This window comes from Humulus lupulus, chromosome 9, assembly GCF_963169125.1.
Source record: "Humulus lupulus chromosome 9, drHumLupu1.1, whole genome shotgun sequence".
In the NCBI taxonomy this organism is placed as follows: domain Eukaryota; kingdom Viridiplantae; phylum Streptophyta; class Magnoliopsida; order Rosales; family Cannabaceae; genus Humulus; species Humulus lupulus.
The window spans coordinates 141,251,927-141,268,610 of NC_084801.1; the positions used below are offsets into that span (position 1 = coordinate 141,251,927).

General features: G+C 32.8%; 1 long non-coding RNA gene across 1 annotated transcript; it reads right to left on the reverse strand.

The window, feature by feature from the left end:
- Window positions 1–9,763: 9,763 nt before the first annotated feature.
- Window positions 9,764–12,692, reverse strand: LOC133800448 (uncharacterized). The gene is made up of 3 exons (XR_009876474.1): window positions 12,392–12,692; window positions 12,029–12,296; window positions 9,764–11,047 (listed from the first exon to the last, which is right to left on the reverse strand). It is a non-coding gene; the product is annotated as an uncharacterized LOC133800448 (long non-coding RNA).
- Between the last annotated feature and the right edge of the window lie 3,992 nt (window positions 12,693–16,684).

Genomic DNA, 16,684 nt, shown 5'->3' on the forward strand with positions numbered 1-16,684 from the left:
CCAAGAAAATGCTGAATATATCCTTAGACTTAGGAAATTACTATTTTGCCCTCCCAAATAAAACTAATCCTTTACTCAATCTAAGGGTATAATAGTCATTTTACTCCCAATTCCCGCTAATTCCCCGAGTGTTCCTATTATTTACCGATTAATCCTGCCTTCCAATTATTTACCCAATATCTAATAATTCCCAATTTATTCACCCAAATTCCCAGAATACCCACAGGCTCCGCCGAGCCGGGTATAACTCCCCGCTATGACTATTTTGCCAATCCACTCACTAGGACCGTCTCGAGCCACATGCTGCAGATATATCCACATAATAATGTGGTCTCAACAATTTATCACATACAATTACATTTATGCCCTCCACGGGCCAAAATTACAAATATGCCCTTATAAACAAAACAGGGCCCACATGCATATTTAATACTCATAAACATGCATTTAATCATATCCATTTAATCATATAGTCATGCATGCCACACAATCATGCATTAAATCATTTATTCACATAAATACCAATTATGTCCTCCCGGCACATTAATCAAGGCCCTTGAACCTTATTAGCAATTTTGGGTCGTTACAAAGCTAAATGAATGCTCAAGGTTTCGAGGATCTCGAGGAAGAGAGCAAAATGAATGCTCAAGGTTCCGAGGTTCTCGAGGAACCGAGCAATATGAATGCTCCAAGTTCTGAGGACCTCTAGGAACCAAGAAAAATGAATGCTCAGGATTCTGAGGACCTTAAGGAACCAAGCAAAATGAATGCTCAAGGTTCTAAGGACCTCTAGGAACCAAGCAAAATGAATGCTCCATATTCTGAGGACCTCAAGGAACTGAGCAAATTGAATGCTCCAGGTGCCGAGAATCTCGAGGAACCGAGCAATATGAATGCTCCAAGTTCCGAGGACCTCAAGGAATCGAGCAAAATGAATACTCCAGGTTCTGAGGACATCTAGCAATCGAGCAATATGAATGCTCCAAGTTCCGAGGACCTCAAGGAACCGAGCAAAATGAATGCTCCAGGTTCCAAGAATCTCAAGGAACCGAGCAATATGGATGCTCCAGGTTCCAAGGACCTCAAGGAACAGAGCAATATGAATGCTCAAAGGATCCGAGGAACTCTAGGAACCAAGACAAATGAATGCTCAAGGTTCCGAGGATCTCTAGAAAACGAGCAAAATGAATGCTCAAGGTTCTGAGGTACTCGAGGAACCAAGCAATATGAATGCTCCAGGTTCCAAGGACCTCAAGGAACTGAGCAATATGAATTCTCAAAGGTTCCAAGGAAGTCTAGGAACCAGGCAAAATTAATTTATGAGGATCTTGAGGAACCAAGAAATATGAATGCGCTAGGTTTTTAGGACCTCTAGGGACCAAGCAAAATGAATGCTCATGGTTCTAAGGACCTCAAGGAACCAAGCAAAATGAATTTCTGAGGATCTCAAGGAACCGAGAAATATTAATGCTCTAGGTTCTGAGGACCTCAAGGAACCAAGAAAAATGAATGCTCATGGTTCCGAGGATCTCGAGGAACCGAGCAATATGAATGCTCAAGGTTCCGAGGACCTCAAGGAACCGAGCAATATGAATGCTAAAAGTTTTCGAGGAACTCTAGGAACCAAGCCAAATGAATGCTCAAGGTTCTGAGTTTCTCGAGGAACTGAGCAATATGAATGCTCCAAAATCTGAGGACCTCAAGGAACCGAGCAATATGAATTCTCAAAGGTTTCGAGGAACTCTAGGAACCAACCAAAATGAATTTATGAGGATCTCGAGGAACCGAGCAATATGAATGCTACAGGTTCCGAGGACCTCTAGGATCCAAGCAAAATGAATGCTCAGAGTTCCGAGGACCTCAAGGAACCAAGCAAAATGAATTTCTAAGGATCTCGAGGAACCAAGCAATATGAATGCCCAGGTTCTGAGGACCTCAAGGAACTGAGCAAAATGAATGCCTAAGGTTTCGAGGATCTCGAGGAACCAAGCAATATGAATGCTCAAAGGTTCTGAGGAACTCAAGGAACTGAGCAATATGAATGCTCAAAGGTTCCGAGGAACTCTAGGAACCAAGCCAAATGAATGCTCAAGGTTCCGAGGATCTCGAGGAACCAAGCAATATGAATGCTCCAGGTTAACTTGTAGAGTCCAAGAACTTTACTTAGCTAAGATAGATAATAGTATGATAGTATTTATAGCATTATCTTTGTTACTGTGGATTTTTGGTTCAGACCGGGAATTATTTGGACACTCATAGTAGTACTTATAGATTTTCTAAGTTTAACCTATAGTTTAAGAATATTAAGTATAACCTAAGGTTTGATTATATGACTGATATTAAGGATAATAGTTGTTATATTATAAGGTTTAGATATCAACCAATAGGATTTTAAGCACATGTTATGAATGGGTAATTAAGGATTAAGTATTTTTGAGGATTAAATTTAATATGGAGTAAAGTTTGAATGTTATAGGGTCAGTCAGCAGCTTTGAATACGTTGAGGGCTTAGTCAAGGCTGTTTACCCCATTCAAACTTAGCTAAAATTGTGTAATTTCGTGTTTAAATATTCAGTGTATGCCGATATATCGCAGCTATAGGGGGCGATATGTCGCAGCACGTAGATACGGAAAACACGAAACGATGCACGATCGCCTCGGGCATACTGGCCCAGGCGATATATCGCCTACAGGGGGCGATATATCGCCTCCTTCAGCATATGTTCAATTGTTTTTTAATTCTTTTCCTTTCAGCCATTCAACCTCTTGATAAGTCCATCATCTTTTTGAACGAGTCTTCAGCCTCTGCTGAACGATTATTCAAATATTTTTCACCTAAAAAGCCATTATTTTTATTCAAGTAAAATCAAGATACTTTCATTCCCAAACTCTATAAATAGGACCTAGTACCCAGCCATTTCTTCACCTTTTACTCTAAGTTCAGAAGCTGCTAGTGCTAAGTAAGTGTGAGAGTGTAAACACCTGGTTTGGGAAAATCATAAGCTTAAACATCATAAGCTTATCAAACACTTTGGGAAGTGAGATTCGTTAGTATTTCGGTTGTGGTTAGATTGATCTTGCAAGTCTTTGAGGTAAACCCGAAACTCTAGTTCATTTGATTTATGTTATGTTTCCCTTCTCTTAGTCTTCTACTCAGTTTCCTAACCTCATTCTTATTTTGGTTAGGGAATCCAAGTTCTTAAGCACATAAGTTGTGGTAAGCATGATTCTCAAATGGTTTAGTCTTCCCATTTTCCTTTTCATCTCTTTTCTTCTTTCAACTCACTCTTGTTCATTATGGTTATTAGGAGTGTTCCAAAAGTCCCAACTCAGTCCACATATCCCGGTAACTTTGGTAAGGAAAATAGGCTAGAATCTATATGTTTATGTTTATGTTATCTTATGTGTTATGTTATGATATGTTATGAATATGTTATAAATGTGTTTGTTGTAGGCTTGGGCTTATGCCCTATTTGACTAACAAGACCCCAAAAAGATTGTGGGCATATGCCTATTTAGCTGGTAGGACCCCACTAATCTCATGGGCATAAGCTTGTTTAGTCTATGGGACCCCAAGTAATAATGGCCATTATAATAAGTGTATTATGTGTTATGATATGTCTTTACGTTATTATGAAATTGATGTGTATGACTATGTGTTAGATTTTTCCTTGCTGGGCATTAGGCTCATTCCTTTCTGTTTATGTGCAGGAAATAAGCTTTAGAGGCGGAAAGATTCGTGACGCTTAGAGGATGTGTATCGATGGTGAATGGAGTCAAGGGGCCGAGCGTTATTCGATTCGAGGATATAGTCTTGTTTATGTTTTTATGGTTTTAAATGTATTTTCCGCATTTTCTATGTAACTCTTTTACTTTAAGTTATTTTTGTTTTAAAGACAATGGGTACCCATATCCTACTTATTTTATGAAAGTAACCTTTGTTTCTACAAGTTTATAATAAATTATGATATTTTCGCAAATGTATGTTTTAGTAAGAATTTGTATGTATAGTTCGATAATGGTCCAAGAGTCTAGATTAGTGGATCATTACATAACTCCTCCCTCCAGTTAATCCCAAGAGACCCTAAACATGCAGTAGATCTTGGGAGTGATATCTTTGCCTAGGAAGGTTCCAATACCTGAGCACATCTTTGGGAATGTGTTCCCATATCCGACCTACCTCATATGTTCATATCTGAGGTTATTCACCAATGTGGGGGAGTTGATGAGCCAATCCGCCAGCTACTGCAGCGATATGTCTGATATATTGCCCAACAGAGATGGCTTGGGAAAGCTAGTCGGTGGGGTAAACTTCAGTGACACCAATGTGTCTTCCTTGAGTTCAGCTCTCAATGAAAGCACCAAAATGTTGACACATTTTTTTTTTAACTTGTCTAACACCCAAAAAATAATATTGAGAAGATTTTTTAGAGCTAAATAAAGTATAAGAGATGTGTCTAGTGCCCTAGAAATAATGGAGAGAGAGATAGAGTTTTATAGTGGTTCAACCCCAAAAAGATGGCCTACATCTTAGTCACTATTATTCATCTTGCTAGCCACTGATTACATTTGTATTTAGCTCTTAGCTATTTGGCTCCATTGAAGATGGAGAGCTCTCTCTGTAAAAGTTGCTGCACATTTTCTCTCCTCCCTCCTCCTTATTTTCGGTCCCTACTCCTCTTATATTTATATTGAAGAGTTAGGGTCACATTTGAGTGTGGACTTAAGTTATTGAGCTTAGCCGACTAGTTAAACAAAGTAACAAGTGACTGGGGCTTAGGCATGATCTAGGTCGATGGGGTAGTGACACTCCAAAAATAGGTATAACATATAATACATAATCTTAATCTTTATTAAAAAAATTATCATTTATATTTAAAAAAGGTTATCATATTATATATCTTTTCTATTTAATAAGTGTGTAGATAATGAAATTTTTTTGTTTAGTGGTTTTTTTTTTTTTTTTTCGTTGAATTTAACAGAATATTCTTATATCTAACATAATATTCTTATATTTAACGGTAGATTATAAACATGATTTAAACTTAAATCAAATTAAATAAATAAATAATTAAAAAAAATAAAATAAGATATTTTTTAGATATTTTACAATGACAATTATTTAAAAATAATAAAACCATATGTTTTATAACTTAAATAAAATTTAATTAAACTATTAAATAAAACCATATGTTTTATAACTTAAATAAAATTTAATTAAACTTAAACTTCACGTATTAGAATAATATCATATTAAACATATTACATAATATAATCTACTATCAACTAGAAACAAACTTTTTTTTTTTTTTAAAAAGCAACAAACTTAAATTTAAAATCCATGTATAATATTAATATGATTGAAGCTCTTTTTGTTCATCAAATTCACCAAAGGACATTGTGAATTACATTAGAAACTAAAAATAGTTGATGCATGTATACTACTCTATACTATGACTTTTTCTATTCTATTATTAATTTTTTTTTAATATTATTGTAATTTATATATATATAATGTAGTCATGTCAATGTTGTGTTTAGATGTCATATATGTAGAGATTATTGATGTAAATATTTATATATACTATAGAACTGTAATTCATTCTATTATATATTGAAGAAAAAAAGTGAACCATATTTTATTAAAATTATAGACAATGTTTTGACCTAATTTTTTAATACATTTATGTCATACATTATATTAAACATATTTAATTTATTTTTATGATATTTTTTATTTATTTAAAATTTATATGATAATTATAAAAATACATGTTTGAATAAGCATGTTTACAACTTTAAAATTAAGCAAACGTGCATTGTACATTTTTTCTACCTAGTATTTATATATACACGTTTGCTTAATTTTAAAGTTGTAAACATGCTTATTCAAACATGTATTTTTTTTAATTATCATATAAATTTTAAATAAATAAAAAATATCATAAAAATAAATAAAATATGTTTAATATAATGTATGACATAAAAGTATTAAAAAATTAGGGCAAAAAATTGTCTATAATTTTAATAAAAACTCGCTCACTTTTAAAAAAAAAAAATATATATATATAATAGAATGAATTACTATTCTATAGTATATACAAATATTTATATCAATAATCTCTACATATATGACATCTAAACAAAACATTGACATATATATATATATTTACATGGCTACATGACATATATATAAATTACAATAACATTAAAAAACTATTTAATAATAGAATAAAATAAGAATAGAAATAGTCATAGTATAGAGTAGTATTACATGCATCAACTATTTTCAGTTTCTAATGAAGAAAAAGAGTTTCAATCACTTCATAAAAAATAAATTATCACACAAATTTATAAGATAAAAAAATTGATAAGTATGGATTTATTATTTTTAAATAAATATAATTTAATTATTTAAATTATCATAAAATATCTTTAAAATATCTTATTTTAATTAATTAATTTTTTTTATTTTTGTATAAGTTTATGTTTGTTCTAGTTTTTGAATTTGGCAGTGATAAGAGATTATATATTATATATTTAATATAATAATAATATTATACATGGATTTTAAATTTAAGTTTGTTGTTAGTTTTTTTAAAAAAAAAACTGATAATAGATTATTTTATATTTTTAATATGGTATTATTGTAATACTTGAAATTTAAGTTTAAGTTTAATTAAATTTTATCTAAGTTATAAAACTTATGGTTTTATTATTTTTAAATAATTATCATTGTAAAATATCTCAAAAAAATATATCATATTTTAATTTTTTTAATTAATTATTTAATTTTATTTAAGTTTAAATCATGTTTACAATCTACTGTTAAATATAAGAATATTGTGTTATATATAGAATATTTCATTAAAGTTAACGAAAAAAACCATTTAAACTAAGAATTTTTGTTATCTACACATTTTTTATATAGAAGAGATATATATTTTAAAACCCATAAATAATATTTTGGTTTAATTTTTCTTTTAATATTTTTATTTTATTCTTTTATATATAATATATATTATTTATTTAAAATGTATATGACAATAATATAAATTTAATAACAAAATTCATATATATTATGACAAAATTCATTAGTATATATATATATTATGCTTAAACTCGGGTGACCAAACTAGTATATTATTATAATATAGTAATGGATAAGATATTTTTAGAAACAACGGTGCAATATGGCCAAATTAGTATATTTCCTTAATTATAACTATGAATAATAATATTTTTTTTAATAAAAATTCTAAAATGTTGAGTCTGTGTGGAAGAAAGATGGCACCTAGGGACTGAGAAGAGAGTGCAAAAACATGTGGTAGAATAATAAGCATCAAATTGCATGGAGCAGTGTTTTTGTCATTATATCATAACTTTATCCTAAACAATATTCCTGGTTTTATGGAATTTAATTAATCTATTTTACTTTTTGTTTTGCTAGGGAAAGATTTGGTTATTGTAATTAATTATTGAGCCTCCATGCCTTAGGGTTCTAACTTCTATAAGATTCTATTGTTTTCTAGTTTCATTTCCAATTAATATTGTTAATGTATTATTTATCTATATAGAAGTGCCAAGTGTGGGTCAAAGCGTTACATGAATGAACTGCGTATTTTAATGCACAAAACGTAATTTAAAAATAAAAATAAAAAAACCCTTAGAATTTATAATATATATAACAATATTAGATACACTTGTTTTTTTAAACTACATACAAAAATAGTTAGATCTCCCCTTAAAAAAAATATTAATAATAATGGGTTAAAACTCATACCACAATATTATGCATAAAAAAATTATGTGGATATAGCTTTTTTATTCGATTATTTTGTTTTTTTATGTATTTTAATTTACAGACTACATTTTAATATTAATTTTATATATATATATATATAATGTATAGCAAAATGAAGTAAAGTACTGCAAAGTGAAAACCCTAAAATTATGTAAAAATGATACGTGTCACTGGAAAATAAGAATGACTCATCATTTTTATTATTTACAAAAGAATTGTATCCATTGAGTATTAAGAGTTTGCCACGTTGAAACACATTAAGTCTTAAGAGTTTGCCACTTTGAAACTTCTCCATTAAGTCTATTTTTAAGTTTTTTACTTGCTTTACTTAGTGTAATTCATTTTGCATTTGAAAAGGAAAGTAAGCACAAAGGTAACTTCTTCATTGTTTTTATTTCTTTCTATCTTTTAAGTTGATGTAAATGACAACTATTATTTGTAATATTTTTAATAAGTGAAATTTGGAGCAATAATGTCTATGTATATAGATTTGTTGCATTTAAATGCCTATGTAAAAAATTTAGTGGTAATAATGCTTACCGTTACGAATTTGGTGCAGTCGTCAGTCCCTGACCATTAAGTTTAACCAATGACCTACGTGGCAGCCACGTGGCTGCACCTGATTTGTCTATTTTTTAAATTAATAAATATTTTAAAAATTATTAAAAAAAAAGAATTCTAAATTAATTAAAATCAATTAGAAATAAAAATATAAAATTTAACATCTAACATCTGAGAAAAAAAATGATGAATCTGTAGGTATGAACGCTAGAACACGAACTCAAACCCAAAAAATTCTATCAAAATACACAACTCAGATTTGTCTTTTTTTTTTCTCAAATTTGTGTTCATTCAAAATAAACTAGATTAGTGTCTCTGCAAAGAACAAAATAAACTAGATAATTTTTTTTCAAATCGACATTCACCCATACTCAAATAAACAAGAACTGAAATCATCAATGTCATATTCAATAGAAGACTTTGCCCAAAAATTCGACTCAAATCGCTGCCTTCATGCCAACAACCTCATATCGAGACTTTGCCCAGAAATTTGACTAAAACATTGCTGCCTTCATGTAGAAGCTTGCCTGGGTTGGGTGGGTTGGGTCGACATCGGGGGAGGTCGAACAACTGGGTATTTGGGAAAAAGAGGGGGAAAATAGTTGGGTATTTGAGAATGGCTGGGTATTTGGGAAGAAGAGGGAAAAAATGGGTTGGGTATTTGGGAAAGAGAAGAAGAAAGGATGGGTATTCAAGAAGAAGAAGAAGTAGAAGTAGAAGAAAGGGGGAGGTCGAAGCTCTGTGGAGATGAGGTTTAAAGAGATGGACCCGAGAGGTTGAAAATGAACATTTTTTTTAGTTTAATCGATTTTTCTTGTTTTGTTTTACACTAAAATTTTAATTTATTTATTATTATTTTAAATACAATTTTTAATTTTAATATTAGATTTTTTTAATTTATTTAAGTTTTTTTTAAATAGATTTTTATAATATTTAATAATTTTTTTTTAAAATTGGAAAATCAAGTGCTGCCACCTGAGTGCCATGTAGGTCCTGGTTAGACTTAACGGTCATGAACCAACAATTGCACCAAATTCGTAACGATAGGCATTATTGCCACCAAAAATTTTACAGTCATTTAAGTGCAACAAATTTATACTACTACAAAAAGGCTTTTTAGGGCTCGCAAAAAGTTTTTAGGACTCGCGGAGCACGAGTCCTCTATTTGAGAACCTTAAAAACTGAGAGTTTTTTAGGAGTCGCAAAAAATTTTTTTAGGACTCGCAAGTGCCTTTAAGTAAGTTTTTAAGACACGCGAAGATCCAGTTAAGTATCTTTAAATTAAGTTTTTAGGACTCTCTTTGCATGCTACATCTACAATTTTATTTTAATTTAAAAAATATATCCCATTGATTGTCCAAAATGTATTAAAAGAAAATACTAAAAAATGCCAAAAAAAAAATAAAAGAAATTTAAATTTCTCATTAACATGTATTGTAAGCTAGCTTATAACATATTTCAACATTTATCAATAAAAATAAAAAAAATAAAAGCAAATACATAAAAAAAACTCAAACCAACTATAAGTCCTAATAACAATCTAAATATTTCCATCTGATACTCTATTGATGGATCTTACAAATAATGTCATTCTAAAATTGTTCTAATTTTACATTATTTATAAAAGGACAAACCAAATGGTGTATGAGAAGTGTGTGTGAAGCTTGTCCCCTCAACAAAAAGCATAAATATAATCTCGGAAGTTCTCCTTAGCTGTCCAGTGGCATATACTGTCATTATCCCTCTGGTTTCTGAATCCATGCAAGACTGCAACAAAAATATTCAGAACATCACAAACCAAAACACTTGGCCTACAAGGAATTAAATTTTAAATATATTTATATACATACTGCAATCAAGTACTAAGCCAGTGAAAAATGCACACATGATGAATGAAACATGGTGATTTAAAAGCTCCAAGATTCCTAGGCTAAGACCAAGGCATATATATATAACAAGAATCCTAAGACCAATGTCACAAAATATGTTGTTCAACCTGCGTGCACCATCTGCTAGCAAATGTTATTGACTTCAAAAGAAAACAACTGAAATTCTAACAACAAGACCAGCATATATTTGACAAACCTCAAACAAATTCTAAAAATAAGGGGAATTTTCTCCAAGATTATCTAGCAAAAGAAAAGAGTATGTATCAAAACTATAGCATTTAGAAATAATATGAACAAAACCAGCAAACATAATAAGATGACAACAAATAACAAGCTAAATATTCTAGTCTCTAAGTAAATTAGATGATAAGAAGTCGTCTTTGTTTACAAAAAGAATGGTGAAACTACAATCATGACTACATCCAATGATTCCAGTTCTTTCAAAAAGAAAAGTTTGGCTGTTTCTTTCAAGCCAACGTTTCCAACAAATCAAATAGCTACATCCACATAAAAAAAAAACTATAACTTAGTTAAAAGTCCAATAGTCCATAACCACAAATCACAACTCATATTTAAAAGTTCAAAGTCTAATAGAGTAATAGACTAATCTAATACAACACAAATCAATTCTAAGTCCACAACATAATAGAGAAATCATACAAAAAAGTCCAAATTGCATAGTCTAAATATCTAATAAGTCTAAAAGCCAAAATTCAAATTTAAACAAGAAGGTAGAATATAAAGCCCAAACCAAAATCCAACATTCATGGTGATATCAATTTCCCATGACCACCTGTGCCAAAGACAAAGATACATGAATAAATAATAATGTATGAGATAATATAATATTAAGGGAAATACATAATTAATAATGTTAATTTAAATACAACTCTAAGAATTAAGTTGCTTGTTACCTTGAAATTAATTTACCATGAAGAACAAGACATTAATTCAAAACAAGTAAAATAAAGATAGTTCTGATTTTTTTTTAACTAAAAACACAAGACATTAAATCAAAAGAAGTAAAATAATGATGGTTTTGATTTTTTTTTATACTAAAAACAAGACATTAATTCAAAACAAGTAAAATAAAAATAGAGTTCATGAACTACTTTACTAAAATCATGTCAACCTAATCACAAAATACAGGATTATTATATCAAATATAAACACAATTTCAGCAACAAAGCTATGGCGTGATGAAGTGAGTTCATGAAATATTTTTACTAAAAACAGAGAAGTAATGATCCAAGTAACCAATCACAAATTTAAGTATATGACCCATTAGTGTGACAAATCAAAACAATCAAAGAAAAATGTCACTGCAACAATGGAAATAATTATTTTTAAGAAATTATTGAAACAAAAACAAACCCACCGTGAGCACTAAGCAGAGATAACTTCCAAGAAACTAAAATTAATGAAAATTGATATAATAATTTTCTCACCCACCAAATCCAATCCAAATTAATGTTCACAAGTCATAAATCTCAACCACAAGAATAAGTAAATAACATCACCAATTCAAAATATCTAACAGAAACAAAAGAGTTGGAATACAAATCTCTATCTATATCTAAATCCAAGTAACCAACATTTGAGATTTGACAAAACTCAATCCATCCAAAAGATGCAAAACAGAAAACTTAATCAAAATAAAACAATAGAGTTATAAACAAACATAGATGATAGATTTACAGCAAAAAAAAAATAACACAAAAGCAATCAATAGATAAAAAACAAACAAGATAAACCAAGATATTTGGACTTATACCTCTATGAGTAGTGAGCCTGTGTAAAGCTTTCGGAGGGCTGACCCCCGCCGTTCGTCCGGAGCCACTGTCATCGTCGTTCGTCCCACGCCACCATCTTCGTGTTGTGGATCTTTGTGTTGTGGTCGTCCCACGTCACCGTCGTTCGTCCCATGGCCCCTCCGTTCATCCAAAGTCGTGGCCGCTCCGAGCCCCTTCGTTCGGCCCAAGCCGCAACCACTCCGAGCCCCACCGTTTGTCCTGAGCTGTCACCGTTCCGAGCCCTCCATGCTGCCATGGAGATTGATAGAAGTAGTGTGAGAGAGGGAAAGACAATCAGATTTTCTAACAAAAAATAATGCATCAAGGGAGAGAAATAGACTAACTTTGATTTTATTGGGTTCTCAGATTCCACCGAGACCTCTGCTGCCACCGCCGTCGTGGCTGAAAACACCTGTAGCGTCGAGATCTCTTGCAGCTCCGAGCACCCCTGCAGCGCTGAGAACCACCTGCAACACCGCCGAGAACCTTGGCCGAGATTGTCCAGGTGTCGAAAATCGTGGCTGACCTGCAGCATAGCCGTTGCCGAGCACCATAGCCACCAAGAACAATTGCACCACCGGTGAGATGGGGAACCCAGCCGCACAAAACTTCTCCTTCTTCTTTGTTGTTGTGCTGAAAAAAGAATGAAACCTAGTCCCTAAAGCCCCAATCCGAATATATATGTATATTTTATCCCTTTCTAATTAAAAAACTAATTTTAATTAATCAATAAAAAAGTGATTTTTAGGTCTGATTTTTAATTAAAATTTTCTTGTTTAATTAATTAACAAAAAATAGATTTTTAATTATTAATTATTAATTTTCTTAAGAATATATTTATATAATATATTTATTTATTATTATTTTTTTAGGACCCACTTTGAGTATCCTCAATACTCTTTTAGGACTCACATATATTTTTAGAATATTCGTTGCGAGTCCTAAAATGTGTTTTGAAGGACTCTCAATGAGTGTCCTAAAAAGTCTAAGAACTTTTATTAAAAAAAAATCAAACTTTTAGGACACACATCGATTTTTAGGACTCGCAGTTTAAGGACTCGCGTTGCGAGTCCTAAAAAGTTCACGAGCTATTTTTAGGACTCGCATTTAGGTGAGTGTCCTAAAAATGTATACTAAAAGGGTGTTTTTGTAATAGTCATACTACATATGTATTATTGTCGCAAATTTTCCTTTTAATAAAAATAAAGAGATGATTCCTTTTCTCATTTGACTTATATGTCTTTTTCCATTTAACAAACCACACTATGAGGGTGTTTGGTATGAGGGTTTAATTTAGTGAGAATAAGAATGTCAAATCTAACACATGTTTGGTAAATTTATTTTTTAATGACTTGGGGGTTTGTGTTTCTAAGTGAGTCCCATTTTTTAGTTTTATTTTAGGGTAATCTTAACCCCTATAAACACTTGAGTTTCATATTCTCTTAATCTAAACCCCCTCTAACTCTACTCCCACAAACTCAAACCTCATACCAAACACCATATGTGTTTTTATATAGGATTTGCATTGAAACGTCAATAGCAAATTGTAGAGGCTTCACTGAATATTCTAAAGAACTACTCCAAAAAGATGTGCAAGCTGAACTGAGGTTTATTATTTTCAATTCTTTTTAATTTAATTACAATTTTTATATTATAATAGTAAAACTATCAATTAATTTATTATATGCTCTTTATATCTGCAGAGCCCGAATCATTGTGACACATAATGATACAACAGGTGTTGACCACGATTTTGGCCAACGACGAGTAGACGCAAAACGATAGTAAGCCTTGAATAGAAAATAAATGACACAAATAATTTTATAGTGGTTCAGCCCCAATTTGTTTGTAATAGCCTAATGCACTTGAAGTTGTTATATATGTACCTACACTTAAGATCAGATGAACCTGAGCCAACTGAGTTTCTTAAGTATAAGTTGAAAAATACAAAGTTTCTCTCTCTAACTTCTCTCAGAAAATGCCCCAAGAATGCCCCAAGTAACAACCCCTGTAACGACCCAAAATTACTAATGAGGCTTAAGGGCCTTGATTAGTGTGTCGGGAGGGCATAATTGGAGGTTAAGAGAATTAATGGTGAGAAAGCATGAATATGGGTATTGGATAAGCATGCGGGCCCTGTTTGGCTAGTAAGGGCATAATTGTAATTTTGGCCCGTTAGGGCATAAACGTGATTGTGTGTGATAAATTGTTGAGACCATATTATTATGTGGATAGGTAGATATATATATATATATATGTATATACGTGTTTGTAGCTTTCGGCACAAGGCGATCCTAGGGCTAGATAGCGGGAAAAGTCACAACGGGGCTTAACAGTTGACTTTGGATAAGTCAGGGGTATTTTAGGTATCGGGTAGTTATTTAGACTATCGGGGTATAAAAATAAATATATAGAGATATATTTGAGGTTAGGAAGTCTAGGCAGGAATATTGGGGAATTTTACCGTTTTGCCCTCGGGGACGGTTCCGGCACTCCGAGCCTCAGGTTTGACCTAAATGATAAGGTTAGACTTAAGAAAACAGTAGAACACAAATAAACCGACCTTTTCTTCCTTCTCAGCTCTTTTCTCTCTCTCTCTCAAGGAAACTACGCAAAACCACAAGGAAAGAAAAAAGAGAAAACCAAGTGGATTGAGCTGGGAATTGCTGAGAATTCAGTGGGGATTTAGAAGCTCAGTTCAAGGATTATCCAAGAAATCTTTAATCAAAGCCAAGGTGAGAATTAAACTGTGTTTTGAAGTTAGAAACTTTGAGCTTTTGGCTGAGTAGTAAGATGATTGTGTTGTTGATGTTTAAGGTTAAATTGAAGCTGATAAACTTGGGAATTAACTGGGATTCTACTTAGAGAAGGGGTTCAGCTGAAGAGGTAAACGTTAATTCATGATTTAGAAGCTTAAATTTGAGTTTTGGTTGGTTGGTTTTAGTGTTTGAAGTTCTTGAGTTTCAGAAATTGAAACATGGATTTTAATGAGTTTTAGGTTGGGTTTTCTGTTGAATTATGTTGTTAAAGTTATCTTAAAAGTGTTGGGAATGATTGATATTGAAATAGGGAGCTTTGGGATGATTTTGGGTAAGGTTTAAAGGTTGGAAATGGTGAAAATTATGGGCTCGAAGGGAAGGGCCGCGGCTCTGTTCTAGAGCGCTGCGGCCCCTAGGATGAAGATAAACCAGGAGGGCTCGGCCAGGGGTGAGCGTCGCGGCGCCCAAAGCAAGGGCCGCGACGCGTGTCTTCTTCCAGGGAGGGCTTAGGTTCTGTTTTAGGGCAGGGCCGCGGCTAGGCTTCAAGGGCCGTAGCCCTTAGATGTATACTTGAACATTTGGGGTTTTAAAGCACGGGAATCTAACCTAAAGTGCTCGGGATCGATTTCACCACCGTGCTTGGTGGAATTCGATTTCCCGGAAGCTATTTTTGTACCTGAAAACCTATATTTGAATATTAATGGAATCCATTACCTTGGTTGTGACTAGGTGATAAGCTAGGGCTCGGGAAACGGATCGTGCTCGGAGGTCATCATTTCTAATTAAAGCACTTGGAATTAAGGTAAGAAAACTGCACCTGTGTAGGTGGATAGGACGGGACTAAGTGTTCCCTATATTTGTATGTGTTGTTATGTGATTGTGATAAACCATGTGAATATGTTGGGACTAAGAGTTCCCTATAATTGTATGAATGTCATGATGTGGTATTATGCCACTGGGACATGTGATAAACGACCTAAGGGTGCCGAAATCAATACTTGCGCACATGGCGCGGCTCGGACACTAGTATCCGAGGATAGCTTATTAGTCACTGAGCTCGGTTAAGCTGGTCGGAGTCAGTGGGCATGTCACTGGGCTTGGCCTAAGCGAGCCAAAGACAATGAATTAAATAAAGGGTGCGACCTGTAGGCATTAACCCTAGTTATTGCTTGACATATGTTCTATTGTTGATTATTGTGTATGACTTGATGAGTATCTGGAGCTGAATTATTGGTTATTGACCAGTGTGCTGCCTTGAATGTATTTTATGGCTTGCTGGTAACTGATTAATGCCTTGTAATTATTGGATTATGCTCTACGAACTGTTTAGCTGCTAATACTGTTATGTTATGATATTATGTTTTCTTGCTGGGCCTCGGCTCACGGGTGCTACATGGTACAGGTAAGGTAAGTTGACCATGGGTTGGAGAGCTCTGGGGGCGAGGTGTACATTGTTAGCTGTTCGGCCACCACGGTCGAGGAATCGTACAGGGACGGGAACCTAAAACGTATATTTTTCCATTAGAGTGGCTTGGTTATTTATTTGTTATTGAGAATTTTGTATTTACGTTACTTTAACCTTGATTTGGGATCCCATGTATCAAACATGTATTTTAATAATATTTAATCGTTTATAACCAAAATTCTTTTTAACCTAATCTGTTTGTGTCGTTAGATACACATTTTGATTTAAATGACTTGATTAGCAAGTCTTGCACTATTTCAAACACACCGTGTAACTGTCTTGGTTATCCAGGGCGTTACAGTCCCAAAGCTTCCAAATTAGAGAGTTTCGAAGTCTTCCCAAGATCCCTCAAATAATTCCATGAGCCCTTTATTTATAGGCTCATGGACCAAAAAATCTCCCGTTTTGACGGG